Source organism: Sus scrofa, chromosome 6 (assembly GCF_054392235.1).
Source record: "Sus scrofa isolate SSC_HxYL_T2T_F1_AM1 chromosome 6, Sscrofa_HxYL_maternal_Yorkshire_Landrace_v2.0, whole genome shotgun sequence".
In the NCBI taxonomy this organism is placed as follows: domain Eukaryota; kingdom Metazoa; phylum Chordata; class Mammalia; order Artiodactyla; family Suidae; genus Sus; species Sus scrofa.
Window position 1 is genome coordinate 50,878,276 of NC_139388.1, and position 13,296 is coordinate 50,891,571.

The 13,296-nt window shown below is 43.9% G+C and overlaps 1 protein-coding gene across 1 annotated transcript in view; it reads left to right on the plus strand.

Annotated features, from left to right (window-relative positions):
• NFKBIB (NFKB inhibitor beta) overlaps nucleotides 1-13,296 on the plus strand; it is a 1,076,695-nt gene that overhangs the window by 241,171 nt on the left and 822,228 nt on the right. The window lies entirely within an intron of this gene.

Sequence of the window (13,296 nt, forward strand, 5' to 3'; positions counted from 1 at the left end):
CTCTTAGAAAATATATATCCTGCCACTGCAGTGACAATGCTGGATCCTTAACCCACTGAGCCACGGGAAACTCCACTCTTGACTTATGCTGCTGCCTTCTCCCTGGTTTAAACTATCATCTTTCCTCCTCATCCACCTCTCTGCTTCCATTCCCTAACTGATACATGTAGGTTTTATTAATATCCCATCCTGCAGATAGATACAGAAACTTGCCCTAAGTGGCAAAGCTGGGACTTAAATCCAAGTAATCTGACTCCAGACCCCATCCTGTTTTTAAAAGTACTACTAGATTAATACATGTTTCTTTTCAACTACATCTTACTGGAGGCTGCACATGCTGCCAGACCCATGTTGATATCTTTGTATTTGGCCTCCAAATCCCCCAATAACTTTGAGCAAGTGGTCTGAATTCCAAGAGTTCACAGGAATTGTGACTTTTTTGTTACTTTGTGTTTTGCATTATCTATGAGATGGTTAGTCAGGTACAGCCATAAGAGGAGATAGAGAAGAGGTTCAGGAAATCAGCTTGTTAGACTCACAGGTCCTAGAGACAGGAGGCATGGTGCACCATACAGGCCGCATGAGAAAGATACCAGTGTGGTTAGGAGGCAGAAGACAGGAGTGAGGGGAAGCATTAGGTCACAGGCTTCTGCAGGAAAGGCAGGGCAGGGCAGGGTGAACACTTTAGGATTAGTTTGAATAATTTCAGCAAGGGTGCTCCCTACTTGCCTGGCAGCTGGCCCTGGGCTAAGTAAGCCAGAGGAATAGTGCCTCCTTTTGTTTGCTCTATTCAGCTGCATCCGGGTTTCCCATGACTGACTTTTCCTCCCTATTGATCAACTTCCCTGCTGACTCTATATCCTTCTCGAGCTAGCCTACATACCATGTGCATTTGATATATACACTCCAGTACACGTAAATCCCCATTGCCTCTTCTTTCCTCATGCTTAGCAAAACCTCCCACTGTGTCTCCTGAGGCAATGGAAATAAAACCCAAAATAAACAAATGGGACTTAAAAGCTTTTGCACAGCAAAGGAAAACATAATTGAGACAAAAAGCCTGTGGACTAGGAGACAATATTTGCAAATGATATCACCAACAGGGGTTTAATTTCTAAAATATGCACACAGCTTATACAGCTCAATAACAACAACAACAAAATGACCTGATCAGAAAAATGGGCAGAAAACGCAGACATTCCTCCAAAGAAGACATACAGAAGGACACCAGGCAAATGAAAAGATATTCAACATTGCTGATTATTGGAGAAATACAGGTCAAAACTGCAATGAAGTACCACCTCACACTCAGAGCAATCATTGTCAGAAAGTCTATAAATAATAGGAATTCCCTTGTGGCGCAGTGGGTTAAGGATCTGGCATTGTCACTGCAGTGGCTCAGGTCAATGCTGTGGCATAGTTTCTTTTCTTTCTTTCTTTCTTTTTTTTTGGGGGGGCCCACACCTGTGACATATGGAAGTTCCCAGGCCAGGGAGTAAATCAGAGCTGTAGCTGCCTTCCTGTGCCACAGCTATGTAATGACAGATCTGTGCCATGTCTGTGGCCTATACCTCAACTTATGGCAATGCTGGATCCTTAACCCATTGTGCGATGCCAGGGTTTGAACCTGCATCCTCATGGATACTAGTTGGGTTTGTTACTGCTGAGCCACAGTGGGAATTCCCGTAGTGTGGTTTCAGTTCCTGGCCTGGGAACTTCCACATGCCACAGCTGTGACAAAACAAAACAAAAAAGTCTACAAATAATAAATGCTGAAGAGTGTGTGGAGAAAAGGGAACCCACCTGCACTGTTGGTGGCAACGTAAATTGGTGTACCCAGTATGGAAAACCTTCTGGAGTTTCCTTAAAAAACTAAAAATAGAGTTACCATATGATCTAGCAATCTTACTCCTGGGCATATATCTGGAGAAGAGATATGTGCATCTCAATGTTCATGGCAACACTGTTTACAACAGCCAAGACATGGAAGCAGCCTAAATGTCCATCAACAGATGAATGGATGAAGAAGGTATAGTACATGTATACAATGGAATATTACTCAGCCATAAAAAGATGAAATAGTGCCATTTGCAGCAACGCGAATGGACCTAGAGATGATCATACTAAATGAAGTAAATCAAACAGAGAAAGACAAACATGATATCACTTATATGTGGAATCTAAAAAATTATACAATCTGGAGTTCCTGTCGTGGCTCAGTGGTTAACAAATCCAACTAGGAACCATGAGGTTGTGGGTTCAATCCCTGGCCTTGCTCAGTGGGTTAAGGATCTGGTGTTGTCGTGAGCTGTGGTGTAGGTCGCAGACGCAGCTCGGATCCCAGGTTGCTGTGGCTGTGGTGTAGGCCGGTGGCTACAGCTCTGATTTGACCCCTGGCCTGGGAACCTCCATATGCAGCGGGAGCGGACCAAGAAATGGCAAAAAGACAAAAATAAATAAATAAATAAATGTACAATCGAACTTATGTATAAGACAGACTTACACAGACATAGAAAACAAACATAGAAAACAGACTTACCAAAGGGTAAAGGAAGGGGAAAAATAAATTAGGAGTTTGGGATTAGCAGATACAAACTATTATGTATAAAATAGATAAGCAACAAGTTCCTACTGTATAGCACAGGGAACTATATTTAATATCTTGTGATAAACTAATGGAAAACAATCTGAGGAGTTGCTGTCATGGCTCAGTGGTTAACGAATCCCACTAGGAATCATGAGGTTGTAGGTTCAATCCCTGGCCTTGCTCAGTGGGTTGAGGATCTGGCATTGCTGTGAGCTGTGGTGTGGGTTGCAGACTCGGCTTGGATCCCGTGTTGCTGTGGCTGTGGTATAGGCTGGCAGCTACAGCTCTGATTCAACCCCTGGCCTGGGAACCTCCATCTGCTGCGGGTTCGGCCCTAAAAAGACAAAAAGATTTTAAAAAAAAATCTGAAAGAGAATATATAAATATATAACTGAATCACTTTGCTATACACCAGAAACTGACACGACATGTAAATAAACTGTACTTCAATAAAAAAAATTTTTTTAAACCTTCCCACTGTAGACCAGTCCAGCTGTCCACATTGACCAAGTGTTCAAAGTTGCCCATATTTTCACCCCTCTGCCTTGTCTTGGTCAGGCTTTGCCCCTCCCTGAAAGCCCCTGAAGTTTAGCTAGACCTCAGGTCTGAACAAGCACTAAAATACAGAACATCATCCCCTAACAGTTCTTCCTGAGAATCAGCTTTGGGCTGAACCACAGGGAAAAAGGTTTCCTGTCCCATGAATTTGATGGTGCTGCCTGTTCACCTCCTCACTTCCCCACTTTCCCCTTAAAATTTCCTACTAGCCCTCCCTGTAAAAGATGAGACACTTTGACTTTGAGACACTTGAGAATGAGGTTGCAGCCTTCTCTATATTGCAATAGTCTTTGAATAGTCTCTCCTTAGTCAAGTCTGAATTTGTTTTTATTTGACAACATTCATGGCTCTTGCACCCAGGTGCTAAGCACTCCTTGAGGATATTGTACATCCTTGGAGAGGAGTGCCCTACCAATTCAAGTCTTTTCTCACTCCCTGCACGCTCCCAGCAAATAACTTCTTATTTCACTCAAAAAAGAGACTGTAGGAGTTCCCATTGTGGCTCAGCAGGTTAAGAACCAGACATAGTGTCTGTGAGGATGTGGGTTGGATCCCTGGCCTTGCTCAGTGGGTTAAGGATCAGGCATTGCCACAAGCTGCAGTGTAGGTCACAGATGTGGCTTGGATCCAGCGTTGCTGTGGCTGTGGCATAGGCCGGCGACTGTGGCTCTGATTTGACCCCTAGCCTGGGGATTTCCATATGCCGCTGGTGGAGCTGTGAAAAAAAAAAAAAGGAATAGATGGGAGGTCTAACAAAGATTCTTTGCTTGACCAAACTTTGGTCAGGCTCCTGAACTTCTCCTGGGCCCATCTGTATACTTCCTTGTAAAATCTTTGGGCAAGAACGCCCACCTGATCACCCTCCATACCTAATCGGGTTCCTCAGCCTCTCCCACCTCCCAGGTGATGTCCGATCACCCTGACCTGTCTGCAACAAAAATCACTTTAGGTTGGTTTTGCCAGTATCCCCTTACCCCTACCCCTAGGAGTTTGGGATTGTTTCTTCTCAGTAATTTTCCATCCACTGACCCCTACCCTGATCCTTGGTTATAAATTCCCATTTGCCATGTTGTAGAGTTCCCGTCGTGGCTCAGTGGTTAACGAATCTGACTAGGAACCATGAGGTTTTGGGTTCGATCCCTGGCCTCGCTCAATGGGTTAAGGATCCGGTGTTGCCATGAGCTGTGGTGTAGGTTGCAGACGTGGCTCAGATCCTGCGTTGCTGTGGCTGTGGCGTAGGCCGGTGGATACAGCTCTGATTACACCCCTGGCCTGGGAACCTCTATATGCTGTGGGTGCAGCCCTAGAAAAAGCAAAAAAAAAAAAAAAAAAATTCCCAGTCACCATGTTGTATTCAGAGCTTAGCCCAATCTCTCTCCCTCACTATAAAATTCCATCACAGTGATCTCTATATTTATCAAGATAGTTTTCCCCCTTGAATAAACTCTTTCTTACCAGGCCTTAACAAGTGTCATTGAACATTTTTTCCTTAACAATTTCTTTAACTTCTCATCATCTACCATCTCTACAGTCTTACCTAACTTTACTTATTTCTCTATGTTGGAAAGATAAACCAACCCTTCCCTGCTTCTACACTTGTCTAAAGCTAATTCTTCCAGCTGGACTCTGTACCCTATTCTCTCTCTCTTGTTTCCTCCCTCCTTCCCTCTGTCCCTCCTTCCTTCCCTCCCTGTTGCAGGGCCTGTGGAATTTGCAGGCCAGGGGTCAGATCCAAGCTGCAGTTGCAACCTGTGCTGTGGCTGCAGCATGCCAGATCCTTAATCCACCATGCCAGGCCGGGGATGGAACCTGCATCCCAGCACTCCAGAGATGCCACTGGTCCTGTTGCAACACAGCGGGAACTCCTCTCTTGTTTTCTCAAGTATGTCACTTACACCAATACACCCAATGTTCCACATTTTCTCCTCAGTCTTCAAGTCTCTGCTGATTTGGCCCCATCAGCATGTCAAACATATGTGAGTTTCTCCCGTACTAAAGTCTTCCCACCCTGCCTTCTGATGGGGTACTGCTAGCTCCCCCTACATCAGTCAGTCCCATTGAATTTACGTTGTCTATTCACTCCTCAGTACACTGCAGTGTAGCTTTAACCGCTGCCTCTTCACTGAATATGCTTTGGTCTTGGTCACCACAACTTTCTCGTTGCTAAATCCTGTGATTGCCCTTCAATCCTTTTCATACCTCTGAGCAGTAACTGACTGACCTCTCTCTCCTTGAAACGTTCCTCCTGCCATGGCTTTTCTGGTCTTATACTTTCTTGATCGTTCTCCCTCCAAGGCTCTATTTGGGAAGCAGTACTCTTTGAATATTGTCATGCTTCTGCATGGTTTGTTTTCTTGACCAAAGGAGAGTGATGTGCTAGGGAATGTCTCCCTTTTCCCCGTATGCATTTGCTCCTCACATTCCAGTGGTGTTGGACCTGCAGCCATCTGCTTCTGTTCAAAGGGTCATAAAACTCTCTCAGAGCCAAATTCTTGCATTGTAAGGTAGGGACTTCACCCTTTCTCCTCCTGAGAAACCTGACTGACATTCTGAGGGATGTGTTTACATTAGGGAGACGAAATTTCTTTCCCTCACTTAGGAGGGCAGGGTGGCAGAGAGGAAGCATGTAGTCTAAACTCTCGGATTTCATAAAATCCAGGTCCTTCTTGTAATGAAAAACATGCTTTGGGGCCTAGTGGTTAAGGATTTGGCACTTTCACTGCCATGGCTCAGGTTTGATCCCTGGCCTGGGAATGTCCACATGCCATGGGTGTGGCCAGAAAAAAATCCTTTTGTATGAGCAGGGTCCTTTTGGCTTCTATAATGTCACTTACAGGGTACTGAGCTTGGGGAACTAATGCTGTTATTGCTGTAAGTAATAATAATAATAATAATAATGTCTGATCTCTGATCCAGAAACCTCATGTTTGCTTTCAGAATAATATAGATAAATACAGATATTAAAAACTTGTCGGTCTCCTCCGGCTCTACCCATCCCTTAAATGTTGGTACTCTTTAGAGTTATATCCCATACTCTTTTCTCTTCCTACTTTATACTCCTTGGACAATCTCAACAATTTCCAAGACTTCAATTGTTTTCCATATATTTATGACTTTCTACCTTGTGTCTCCAGCCCAGACTTTTCTTCTGAGTTCCAGGCACAGATTTCCAACCATCCATTGGACATTTCCATTTCCTTGTCCCACAAGCACCTCAAAATCATTATGTCCCATGCTGAGCCCTTTTTCTCTTCCGTTCCCTCACGTTCACACAAAACCCCATACCTTTTCCAGAAAAAACAACATGTGTGCAAGTTACATGAGAAGAAAGCCTAGTTGGCATGTGTGACCTCTTGATTCTGCATTCTAAATATCCTCAGGTAGTTCCTACTGTGGGGAAGTGGGTTAAGGATCCCACTGCAGTGGCTCAGGTCACTGCAGAGGTGTGGGTTCAATCCCTGAACCGATGCAGTGGTTAAAGGCATTGCTACAGCTATGGCATAGGTCTCAGCTGCAGCTTGGATTCAGTCCCTGGCCTGGGGACATAGATATGCCGCAGGTGCGGCCATTAAAAAAAAAAATCTTCAGGTGGTCCCTTTGTGGCTCAGTGGTTAACAAACCCCAACTAGGATCCATTAGGATACAGTTTCCATCCCTGGCCTCGCTTAAGAATCTGCCATTGCCGTGAGCTGTGGCATAAGTTGCAGACGTGGCTCAGATCCAGCCTCTCTGTGGCTGTGGCGTATGTCGGCAGCTGTAACTCCAGTTCGACTCCTAGCCTGAGAACCTCCATATGCCGCAGGTACAGCCCTAAAAAGCAAAAAATGAATAAATAAAAATCCTCATAGCCTGCTGTACACCATCATATTCTTGTCTGATCCTCTCTTGATCCCACTCCGCCCCACTACGTTACTGTCCCTCCTGTGTGTACCTGCTGAAGTCTCTACTTAATCCTATTGATGTAGGAGTAGCCCTACTGATCTACTTCGTAACTGCTGGACTATCTCAGCTGATAGACTGTATGCTCCTTATGGGCAGGGATTGAACTTTACTCAGTATTGTACATTCTTTTCCCTCCTCAACCCTAGCCTAGTGTCTGAATGTTAGAGTGATCGACAGAGGTTAGTGAATTGATGAATAGGCTTCAGCTACAGTTCTGCTCCTGATTAACTGAGTAATTTGAGACCCTTTAAGATTACAGCTAGGAGGAACTGAAGAGATAGCATTATTAAGCTGCAAGCCTATAGCATCTCTCCTGGTGAATATGCCCTCCATGGTGAGTAGGTAGATTTTTTTTTAAGTTTTTGAACTAAATTCATTAGCATCACTGCATCAATCGCTTGGTGTATCACTGTTCTAATCCACAAGAGCCAAGCCTTGCCTTTAGTCACATAGATACTAACAGCTGATACACATACATTCGCTCATTCAAGAACTATTTAGAGTTTGTGTACGAGGCACGATGCTAGGCACTGGGAATAAGCAGTGAACAGAAAAGAGTAATTTCCTTCACAGAGCTGGCATGAAGCAGGGAGAGATAGCCCATAAATACAGCAATGTCCATTGCTAGGTGCTATGGAGAAAAATAAAGCCAGGTAAGGGGGATGGAGAATGATGGAGGGAGACCGGGGAGGAGGCCTCGCTGATAAGGCGATGTTTGAGCAGAAATCTGAAGGAAGTGAAAAGTAAATCTATGTGTCTGGGGGAAGAACATTCCAGGCAGAGGAATAGCAAGTGCCAAGTCCCTGAGGGGGGATGGCATTTCACATGTTTGAGCAAGTTTTTGTTGGTGCTGAGTCAGAGGAAGAGTAATAGGAAGTGTACTTAGGTGAGAGGAGGGGCTTTTACTTCAGATTATACAGATCTCCTAGCTCATTGTAAAGTCTTTGTCTTTTTCTCCTAGATAGGGAACCACTGGAGAGTTTTCAACAAAGGAGATGTGTGATCTGATGTTCATTTTTAAAGAATCTTTGTTTCTGTGCGGCAAATACTGTATAAGAAGTCTGGGGGAGGGGGGGCGGGAGTTCCCGTCGTGGCTCAGTGATTAACAAATCCGACTAGGAACCTTGAGGTTGTGGGTTCAATCCCTGGCCTTGCTCAGTGGGTTAAGGATCTGGCGTTGCCGTGAGCTGTGGTGTAGGTTGCAGACGCGGCTTGGATCCCGCGTTGCTGTGGCTCTGGCGTAGGCTGGTGGCTACAGCTCCGATTCGACCCTAGCCTGAGAACCTCCATATGCCACAGGTGTGGCCCTAAAAAGAAAAAAGAAAAACCTTAGGCCTGGTTAAATTCAGTTCTCTCCCAACTTCATGCTTACATCCATGTAAGTGAACATAGCTGGAGAAATATTTACCATGCTAATAACTACTTTCATTGAAATTCATGACCACTAACCTCAAATAGGAATGTATTGCTGCCCGGCAATCTTATAACATGTTCCAAGTCTACGGACTCTGCTGCTGTCCTGGACCTCTATTTCATTACTTCTGTCCTCAGACTTGTGACACCTCCCTTCTTCACTCAGTTGATGGCCTAGCTTCCTATGTCAATGACAATATCACGTATAACCAGAGGGAAACCTCTTCATGGTCCATGATGTAAATACTCATCTACTCCCCTTTCTCTCAATAACTATAGACGAAGAGCCCATATTCCTGTCCGAAACGCACCCCTGTACTTGTACACTGAATTGCTATTAACTACTCGAAGTCATCGCTCCAGGAATTTCTCACTATCTCCTGGATCATTCCCATTAAGTGATGTCTCCCATCTCTTAAAAAAAAAAAAGCCCTCCTTTGTCCTCATAATCTCCATCTAGCACCCCATTTCTCTACTTTAAAACAAATTGAGGTAAAATACACATAAAATTATAACCACATTTTAACCATTCTTAATGTACAGTTCAGTGGTAATAAATGCATTCACAATGTTGTGTAGTCACTACCACCATTAATCTCCATAATTTTCATCTTGTCAAACTGAAACTATATAGTTATTAAACAATAACTCCCACTCCACCTTCCTTGGCCCCTGGTAACCACCATTTTACTTGTTTTTTTTTTTACTTTGATTACTTTAGGAACCTCATAAGTGGAATCATGCAGTACTTGTCTTTTGTGACTGGCTTATTAGCATAATGTCCTCAAAGCTTCATCCATGTTGTAGCATATTGCAGTATTTCCTGCTTTTCTTCCTTTTCAAGGCTGAGTAATATTGATGCTGGAAAGATGGTCCTGGAATCCGGGTTCTTGTTCACGGCAGTCGAAGAATGAACTCCGTGAACACACAGGCAACAAGCAAGCAAAGTCTTCATTAAAGGAAAGTAGATGGCGCCCAGAGTTGCTGGGAGCGGGGAGAAGAGCCCCCTTCCTCTTTTGTTCTGTAGGGGTTTTCAATCTCTTAAAGATGGGGAGGGGCACCAAAGTGGGGTCCAGAAAGATGTGGTTTTCTCTCATTGGCCTTGTTCAATTACCTACATCAGTCCTTGTCCAATAGGGTCTGAGGGGTGGAAGTGTCCCTTGAGTCTCATAGTTTCTTTGTCCTTTTCTTTCCGTAAACTGAGTCACAGGGGATTAGGGATTAATGTCCATCTGGGAGTAGGTACATTCCCTATAGTAAAAAAGGCCTCTGGGGATGTTACTCCCTGGAGCCCTTAGGCCATAAATGTTAATCAATGGCCATATCCCATGCTCCTACACTGATGACCTGAGTTAATATTCTGCCTCAATATTTCATTGTATATGCACATAACACATTTTGCTCACACATGCATCCGTCATGGACACTTTGGATGGTCTCCACATTTCCCCAGTCTTCTCTGTCCAATCTCAGTTGAGTGTTTTTATTCACTCACTTGACTTTGGGCATGTAAAATTCTTCCAGGAAATTAAAATCCTCCTCCTTCAGGGTCTTACCCAAGGTCAACTCCCTATTTTCCGGTTTAGAACAGTTGGTGGCTGTGCGCGCAGGAGGGAAAGTCACATTATCCTGAGCACGCATTTTGGGAGAAGGATGCAGGACTGGAAACCCTTCCTAATATCATTGAGATGTCTTAATTATAACTATTCCTTCAAAAATGAGAAATCCAGGGCCCAGTGAGGGGAAGATACTTGCTGGAAGTTATTTAACTGATTATTGGCAACATCTGAACCAAAGTCCAGGTGTCTCTGCTCTCTCCTTAAGTGGTAAATTAAAATTTGTGTCAAGGACTTCCTCGAGAATCTGATGAAAGCTATAGGTTTATTCCCCCAGGGAAGGGGGAGTGAGTTGGGGGAGTACCTAGCACATACCAACAATTCTTTTTCATCGAATTTCAAGAGTTTCAGGGACCCTTGAAGCACATCCAGACCTCATTTAGCAAAACTCTGCTTAATCAAAAAACTACATTGGGGAGTTCCCGTCGTGGCGCAGTGGTTAACGAATCCGACTAGGAACCATGAGGTCGTGGGTTCGGTCCCTGCCCTTGCTCAGTGGGTTAACGATCCGGCATTGCCGTGAGCTGTGGTGTAGGTTGCAGACGCGGCTCGGATCCCGCGTTGCTGTGGCTCTGGCGTAGGCCGGTGGCTACAGCTCCGATTCAACCCCTAGCCTGGGAACCTCCATATGCCGCGGAAGCGGCCCAAGAGATAGCAACAGCAACAACAAAAAAGACAAAAGACAAAAAAAAAGAAAAAAAAACTACATTGGGCGAGTTCCTGTCGTGGCTCAGTGGAAATGAATCTGACTAGGATCCATGAGGATGCAGGATCAGTGAGTTAAGGATCTCAAGTTGCAGTGAGCTGTAGTGTAGGTTGCAGACACGGCTCAGATTTGGTGCTGCTGTGGCTATGGCATAGCCTGGCAGCTGTAGCTCCAATTCGACCCCTAGCCTGGGAACTTCCATATGCCTCGGGTGCAGCCCAAAAAAGACAAAAAACAAAACAAACAAACAAACAAAAAAAAAACCAAAAAAAAAAACCCTACATGGGAGAAATTACAGGATAATTGATTCAGTGTCTTCAACAAATCAATGGTATGGAAAACCTGTAGAGAGGGAAATGTAAATTGTTAAGATTAAAAGAGTCTTAGGAAGCACAGCAATAAAGCCCAGTGTGTACACTTTGTTTGAAGCAGAATTCAAACAAACTAAACATAAAAGGACATTTTGGAAGACAACCAGGGAAATTTGTGTAGAGTTTTGGGTGATACTAGTGAATTATTAATTTTGTTAGATGTGAAAATTATTATGTAAGAAAATTTTATTTTTTAGAGAGGAATATCAAAATAGTTCCAGTTAGATTATGTAATTTATTTTAAAATACTTCAACAGGAGTTCCCATCATGGCTCAGTTGTTAACAAATCCAACTAGGAACTATGGCCTTGCTCAGTGGGTTAAGAATCCGGCATTGCTATGAGCTGAGGTGTAGGTGGCAGATGCGGCTCGGATCCCACGTTGCTGTGGCTGTGGTGTAGGCCAGTGGCTACAACTCTGATAAGACCCCTAGCCTGGGAACCTCCATATGCCTCGGGTGCAGCCATAGAAAAGACAAAAATAAAATAAAATACTTCAACAAAGGAAAAAAATAGATGAAGCAATTTTTACAATATCTTTACAATAATATCTAGGTGATAGGGATCTGGGGGTTCATTATAATACCTTCTGTTACTTCTGTGATTGAAAATTTTTATAATAAAGAGAAAATATGAACAAGCCCTCATCTCCGCCATTCTGACAAAAGCAAAAGTATATCTAGGTTGTTATAGTCAATACCACAATTTTGAGGCTCCCTGAACAGCCACCCATAGACTTTCTGACTCTAGGACCACAACAGTTAAGGCTATCTTTTTCTCACTGTGTTTTGTTTGGTTGTTCGATTTTTGACCAGAGGACCCACTGATATCCTGCAAAATGAATTTGATATATATTACTATTCCCTCTCTGGATCTTTCAAGGAATTTGTCCTTTTCATCTGTGTTGTCAAATGTTTGGGCATATAATTATTCATAGTAGTCTTTATCCTTTTAGTGTCTGCTAGATCTGTAGTGATGTCCCCTTTCATGCCTTATATTTGGAATATGTGCACTATCCTCTTTTGGACACAGATAAGTAAACAAAAGCCAAAAAGGAGAAATGAATCAAGCCTGCAGAGCCAGCTGGGCCATCCTTACTTCTGCTGCCTTGCTTGGCTATTAGGTCATTCATCCTTTTTGAGGCTCCCTGTCATCAGCCCACAGCTTTCATAGACTCCATGTGACCTGATATGTAGTCTGACATGGAAAAGCCCAACTACACACTCAGAGCTCTCATTGGCCTCCAAGGTGAATCCAACTTCTCAAAATGTTCTCTTGCCCTCTATTCCTTGGTTTGCCACAAAAGCAAACTCAGGTGGAGGGAGTAGAATAATAAAAGGATGGTTGTAGGGTAGCAAATGACATAGACGGGCTCTTGCTTGAATCTGTTGGAAGGATTAGCTTACTTGGAAAGAAGCAGTTTTGAAGTTCTCCAGAGTGGGAGAGGAGAGCAGGGAAGGAACACCATTTCTGGCAGTGACAACTTCCTCCACTTTACTGCTGCTTTAACTTTAACTTTGGTCTCCTTAATTGCAGGAGGAAAGGATCCTAAGTCCCTAGATGGTTGCGGGATCTATTTGAGCTTACACCTAATCTTCCAAATTCTTATTCTATCATCCTCCCCAAACCTCATGTCCAGGTGTTGGCAAAGTAAGTAAAAGACCTAGGCTTCCCTCCTTTTCTTTATGATTTAACATCAATGGCCTCATCCCTTCATGCCATCCAGTAATGAGGTCACTAGGTGCTACTGGTTAGAACTTGTTGAAGTTTTTTCCCATTCTCTCCTCGGTACCCACCATACCTGTTATTTGGGACTCAGGTCATTAGCATGCAGAGCTATGGTCAGGGAAACAGAATCTCTTTCCACTCTGTACCCCCCACAACCAAGGGACAGAATGCTGGGTCTTCTGGTTCTAAAATCCATTTTCATTCCATTATATCAATGCCTCTTATATTAACATCCAATATACATTAATTTTTGTGCCAGGTGCTTTCCCCTATGGACTTTAGGGGAGAATGGTGTGAGGCAAGGAAGGAAGAGGACAAGGACAGAGCTGTGTGCCTGAAGGCCTCCAGAGGGTGAGCACCACTGGCTTTGGGGGAG